This window comes from Podarcis cretensis (assembly GCF_951804945.1).
Source record: "Podarcis cretensis genome assembly, chromosome: 3".
In the NCBI taxonomy this organism is placed as follows: Eukaryota; Metazoa; Chordata; class Lepidosauria; order Squamata; family Lacertidae; genus Podarcis; species Podarcis cretensis.
Genome location: NC_137172.1, coordinates 39490888 through 39497454, shown reverse-complemented (window position 1 = coordinate 39497454; position 6567 = coordinate 39490888). Strand labels below are relative to the sequence as shown.

At 42.0% G+C, this 6567-nt stretch overlaps 1 long non-coding RNA gene across 1 annotated transcript; it reads left to right on the top strand.

Annotated features, from left to right (window-relative positions):
- Nucleotides 1–58: 58 nt before the first annotated feature.
- On the top strand, nt 59–3879 carry LOC307212261. The gene is made up of 4 exons (XR_013836914.1): nt 59–151; nt 2025–2175; nt 2443–2962; nt 3747–3879. It is a non-coding gene; the product is annotated as an uncharacterized lncRNA (long non-coding RNA).
- Nucleotides 3880–6567: the final 2688 nt, after the last annotated feature.

Here is a 6567-nt window from a genome sequence, read left to right as displayed (position 1 = left end):
TCCGTTCCTTTCTCCCCACTTTCCATCGCGCACGTGCACGCCGCCATGTTTGAGAAGGGCAAAGCAATTCTGGTTTAGTAGGAGACGTGGCTTAAGGAGAGGCTTTCTGTGTCTAAGGTTTTTGGCTGGCAGAAGAGCCGCCGAGTAAAAAGTTAGGGGTAGGGCTTGGAGATGTTACGCAGCGTTGCGTTTCGACGACTGATAGATGCTGCCGCAGTTAAATACCCCGATTAAGACGAATTCACTACTGGGGGGGGGGGAGAGGGCATGGCATGGATTGTTACCTTATTTCTGCCTGGCGGTTCTGTTATCACCTACATCTTCCTACACCCCCCGCTATTCGTTTTATCTCATGAAACGAGAACGATTTTCATCTTTTAGCTGGCTCACTCCTTCATACAAAAAATAGCATCTATAATATGTTACTAAATATGGTGTTGGGCTCATATGGTGTTGTCAGAACGGAAAAATGCAAAATATTTTGAGGATGCGGTTGTGTCGTATCCTTTTAAAAACAATTGTGAGGTGTTGAGGGATGCTTTTATGGTCCCTAGTGGGGCAGATCCACACCATATATTTAAAATGCAATCAAGACACGTTTAAAGTACATTACTTCTCCCCCCAAAATATGGGAAGTGTAGTTTTCTCACATATTTACCATTCCCAGTACAGTAAACATACTACAGTTCCCAGGATTCTTTTTGGAAAATCATTGTGTTAGGAGTTTGTGGGTGCCAGGTCTCTTTAATCCCTGGTTCCATCAAGTTTAGAAGCCAATTAAGACAGCTAACTTCATCAATCCATTATTTTTAATCATGTAGCTGGAGAATAGCAGCATAGATATGGAGAGAGATGGTTGACATCATGTAGTGTTCAATTATTAATCATCAAGATGGATGCCACTTTTACCAAGACCCATAACTGAAGTGGTTGCTGAACTACCATTAATATTAGGTTCCTTAACAATAATTGCGGCAAGGTCAATAGAGCAAATAATAAAAAATGCTAATGTCTAAAATTCCAGATGTTCTAAAAGCACAAGCTCACAAGACTGCATTAAAACTCTGATTTTAGCAGCTTCTTCATCATCATCTTTTTTTGTTTCTGAGCCTTTAGTATGCACAGCATGCATCTTTCCCACCTCAAGTACAAGGAAAGCAGAGTTCTAAACAGAGTATTTTTTTACAAGAAAACCAAACTCCCCACCAGTTTATAGCATATTTCTTATAATTTCAGGCAGCTAGAAAACCCCCAAAATTATGAGTCTTATAATTAAACTAGACAAGAAGGCACCTTTGGGTAAGGCTGTGAAATCTATCCAAAACAACACAAGCTGCTACTGAAATACAACCATTTTGTGTTCTTGGGTGGAACATAGTCATCTGCGTTATAGCAGAGGGTGGCAAAGCAACCTGAAAGGAAGATGAAGGCAACAATACTGCTTAGGGTACAGAAAATGAAGAGGTGTTTAGGCAAAGTGAATTGATAAGTGGCTTGAAATTTAACAAGGAGGGATGATAGTGAAATGTAGTTTTTATTAACAACACTTAAAAGAAGGATGCACAAATCACTTTGAGGGCCATTTTTACCTGTTTATTAATTCAAAAGGGCCACGGTGCTATATCACTACTGGGACAGTGTCACATTTTCAACTAAGTGCTTAGGGGGTTTTTTAGTCCATTTTCTGTTAACTGAATTTTTCTCTGCACCAACATTTCTGTCAGCCTCCTTCATTCCTTTATTTTCTCCCTCTCTGTAGCCACAGTTCTGTGTGCTCTTCATCTGTTACTCCCTTTTACTTTTTCCCCAGTTCATAGGTCTTTCTACACCTCCTTTTTAAAAAAATTCTTTTTCCTTTCTCTGTATTTCTGACTCCATTTCTCTGTTCATCCATAGTACTCTTTTCTCATCTCCACAGCATCACAGATCTCTCTACCTCGTATGTTACCCCACCTGCCTCTTCTCTGTTTCTCCACCTTACAGGGTCTCTTTGCCTCCCCTTTACTCTCCTTTTCTTCCCCCAGGGCCAAACTAGGCAGGACTCAGGAGTTCACTTCAAAAATGCAAAACCGTATCAGAGGAAACTGAAGATGTTTAGCATTGCAGCAGGCAAGAAGTAGGAAGTTAACCTTTTTCTCCTCTGCTGTGGTCCTGAGGAAAAGCCCTCTTCTAAAGGTGTAGTATTTGCAACAAGAGGGAATTCCCTATTGATGGGGGGGGGTACTCCCTAAAGCCAACACTGCCTTCAGAAGAGGAATTTTCCTCAAAGGCTAGCAGGAAAACTATGCCTGCTGCAGTCCCAATCATTATAATTCCTACCACCGCTACTGCAGCTGTTTGCATTTTTAAAAACCTGCATGTGAAATGGAACAATGCATTTAATGTCACATCTTATTTGAACCTTAGTCTCTCTTTTTGTTCTGTTTCTGTTCCCCTCTATAGATCTCTGCACTGAACAAGCAACAGTGAGCCACAGCACCAAATGTATTCTCTCCTATCAAAGCAGGACATTTTTTAAACATATAAAATATGGGGAAATTTTCCCCAGCCCTCACAAATTCCACCCCACCATAAACGTAATATCAACCCACCCTTTTAATTCTGTTTGGATTTGGGGGGAAACAAATGCAGGTTTAAATGCAGCTCGCTTTCTTTTCTAGGCTTGTCATTTAAGGCTTGCTGTTCTGCTTTAAGCAAAACCTGTACCGATGTAACCCCTGTGGCTTAATTAGACCTGTTACTATAAGGAGGTTCGATGCTTTCAAGCTCTTGTGTGCAGATGGGTGGAGGGGAATGGTCGATTTTGGGAGCCATTTTGACTAAGAGCTGCAGGAAAGGGATTCAGGACAGGCCTGGCCTATCAAGTTATTTCAAAGGGTGAGTCCCCCTTACATTCTTGTTGTTATTATCTAGGGGGTCACTCAAATCCATAAGAAGAGAGGAGCATACTTAAAATAAATATGTGAGTGTTTTTAATTATTACAGTACTGTTGTTTCAAGAATATTCTAGAACAGATCAAGGAGCTCCATTTCCCATCAGGCTGCACTGCTGGGGCTCTTCCTTTTCCACAGCAATTCTGTCTTTTGGGAGACTCTCTTGCAAGAAAGGAGTATTTTTATTTTTTCATTTTGCTCATTTGGACTCTCTAGTTAGAGCTTTAAAAACCTGCATTGAATGATGTTTGAAACTTTGTTCCCACATAGACTTTTGTAAAGTCTAAGCCTAGGTGGCTGGAGGTGCAATCATAGAGGCTGGGGAGAGAAAAAATATTGGGCTGGTTCTGGCTATTGTATCATCGCCATCCATATAACAACCCTGTTAGGTGGGTATCATTATCTTCATATTGGGGGATGAGCCTGAGGAAGAGTGGCTTTCCTAAAGCCACCCAGTGAATTCATGACAGAGGCCAGATTTAAGGGGTTGGACAAGGAGTGTTTGTATTGAATCCCACCAGATGTTCAGTGAATGCATGGGGGGGGGCAGGATTTCCACCTTCTGTTCAGCATTAGTGAGAAAGGAGCTCAAGTACACATTGTTTGTGAGAGAGTTCTAATGTGAACACCCTCCAATGTGTGGGGCTTTGAACCCATATATTCTCCCTTACCAACCTGCCCATGTATTAAGATTTGAGGAAGAAGCTCTCCTGGTTATTCCCATGTTAAATGTGCTCACTAGAGGCTAGCCTTTCTTTGTGTTGGCTCCATGTCTGTGGAATGACCTCCCCACCAACTTTGCATTTTTTCAGGCACCTGGTATAATAAACCCACCTTTTCCTGCTGGCTTTTGGTGGCAGATGGGTTAAGTTATTTGTACTGCTTTTAAATTATGCTATTTGTGTAATTTATGAGAATTGTTTTGTTTAGTAGGTATTATGGTATGTTTTAAAAGGACGCGGGTGGCGCTGTGGGTAAAACCTCAGTGCCTAGGACTTGCTGATCGTATGGTCGGCGGTTCGAATCCCCGCAGCGGGGTGAGCTCCCGTCGTTCGATCCCAGCTCCTGCCCACCTAGCAGTTCGAAAGCACCCCTAAGCGCAAGTAGAGAGGTAGGTACCGCTTCATAGCAGGAAGGTAAATGGCATTTCCGTGTGCTGCGCTGCTGCTGGCTCGCCAGCTGCAGCTTCGTCAGGCTGGCCACGTGACCTGGAAGTGTCTTCAGACGGCGCCTGCTCACGGCCTCTTGAGCGAGATGAGCGCGCAACCCTAGAGTCGGACATGACTGGCCCATACGGGCAGGGGTACCTTTACTTTATGGTATGTTTTATTATCTTTCTTTTTTTTGTAAACCACCCCATTACCATATTTTGTGAAGAACGGTATAGAAATCTCTAAATAAATGAATGACTAAGTCCAATTTTATTCAAGTCAGCAGCACCTAGAGGTCCTTGAACCAAAACCCCTGAATTTGGGTTGCCAGACAATAGTGGTGGTGACAAATGTAGTGGCTCAGGCTATGAGCAGTGAACCAAGTAGTCTTTGCTTCAAGGCTCACTTTAACCTTGAATTTGCTAGGTAGGCTTAGATCTGCCAGCTGTTCTCTTGGCCTTATCTCCCTATAAGCAGCATGGAAATCATAATATTACCTTATACTATAAGACTTACCGTATAGGGTTGTTGTAAGGGCTGCTAGGATGATGCACTCTGTGTACTTGAAATACCGGTATGCTTGCTACATAAATGCTAGGTGCCACAGTATCCTTCTTGCATTATGTGTGCCATTTCCTCTTAATTTTGCTTCCATGAACTTTTGCAGTCTTGCCTGGGATTAAGGACTGTCTGAACCAAGTTCATGATTTGAAGTATGATGTTTCTACAGTCTGAAAGCAGCTGGAGGCTGTGGTCCTGTGCAGGCGTCCCCATTAAATTCAGGAAGACTTCTGGCAACATGCATAAGATGGGGCTGAAATATTGCAGAATAGTGGTAGAGAACTCACTACATGGAGCAGATCCAGGGTTTCCCATTTCTGATTTGTTTTTGGTTAATAAATAATGGGAAAATCTGTAGCATTTTCTCAATCTAGCAAAAGCTGGGCTAAAAGAAAATGCATTTTGGGGGAACGCAGCAGGCTCAAAGCTAAAACCCAGCTGAGGCTCCCAGTGGTGTTTTTGAAGCATAGTATGCAGAGAGGGGCATAAAAAGAAATACAGTTTTGCTTCAGACACTATTCTTGTTTGTTTAGCTGAGTGTAAATGCAATTTAAAAATGCATAGAGGTTTGAATGCAGCCCATCTGTCATGGCTTTTGATAGGACGAAATATCCATCAATCCTGCAGAACAAAATTTCTGCCTTAGAAAAGTACATATTGATTCAAGGGTGACGGAGAACTCCCCTACCATCCCTTGTAAAACACACACACACACACACACACACACACACACACACTTTACAATGCAACCCTATACATGTATGTTCAAAAGTAAACCCCAAGTTCAGTGGGACTTGCTCATGTGTGTATAGGATTGCAGCCATTGTGTCCTATCTTGGGATGGGGTGGGAATGAGAAGAGCAGGACTCTCTTGTACTTCTTCCTGTGTTGCAACAATTCTAAAAGGGACTGCTTCTACAGCTGTAGAAATGATTAATGGTCTAATTTGGTTGTTTCTGTCACTGCCTCTTCAGGAGTCAGCAAACACTATGTTCATCTAGCCCAATTCTTTCCAGGTCAGCCCCAAAGTGGAACCTTTGCCCTTTGCCTGGGGATAACATGGCTCCTGTTGTTGAAATGTCTTTTTCAAAGTTATTCAAGTTACTGTTCATTCCATGACATACTAGTAAATAAATAGGTGGTGGAGGTATAGAGGTGATTGTTGCTGTTTTGGTGCTGGGGAATACTTGCCTCTTTCTGTCTTGATTCTTGAATAATAGCTTGCAATTTTGTGGTGCGCAAGGACTGCAAATCCTGTATTTAAAAATGTATATATATATACGACATGAAAAATGACCAAATATCCTCTGTGCGTTGGCAACAGCCTTCCAATGGCTGGTGTTTTAATACAGGTAGTGGAAGCTGTATAAATAGATCTGAATGAGAAGAGGGGTGAGCAGAAGGATGTGTGATGGGATTGTTTTTATTGCCCTTTATATGGTTTTTTACAAAGCCAATATTCTGCCTGGTCTTCCCATTGGTGTTGACAGAGTTGGAAGTTTGGCTCAAAGCCCTGGGCCTTAGAGTCTGGATGCCCTCCAAATGACTACCCAGAGAACAGCAGCAGCAAACAGGTCTGACACCAGCATTGGGTCTGTCTGAGGCTTACTAGGACTGACACTGGTCACTGTAGAATCCTTTCTTCAATTCTATTCAGGGACCAACTGGTCAGGAATGCACATTGTTACAGAAGTTTATTTTTTAATTTTTTTACCTTAAATACATATTGCCTTTTACTAATATAAATGGTGCTAATTCCTAAGAGTTGTACTCAAGAGTACACACCTGTCAAAATTAATGGTCCTAAGTTAGTCATGTCTTATCATTTTTAGTGGATCTACTATTAAAATTGGGCCCAACCCAAAGTGAATGTGTTTAACATCAGGCCAGCTGAAGCAAACTTTATTTTTGTTTATTTCTG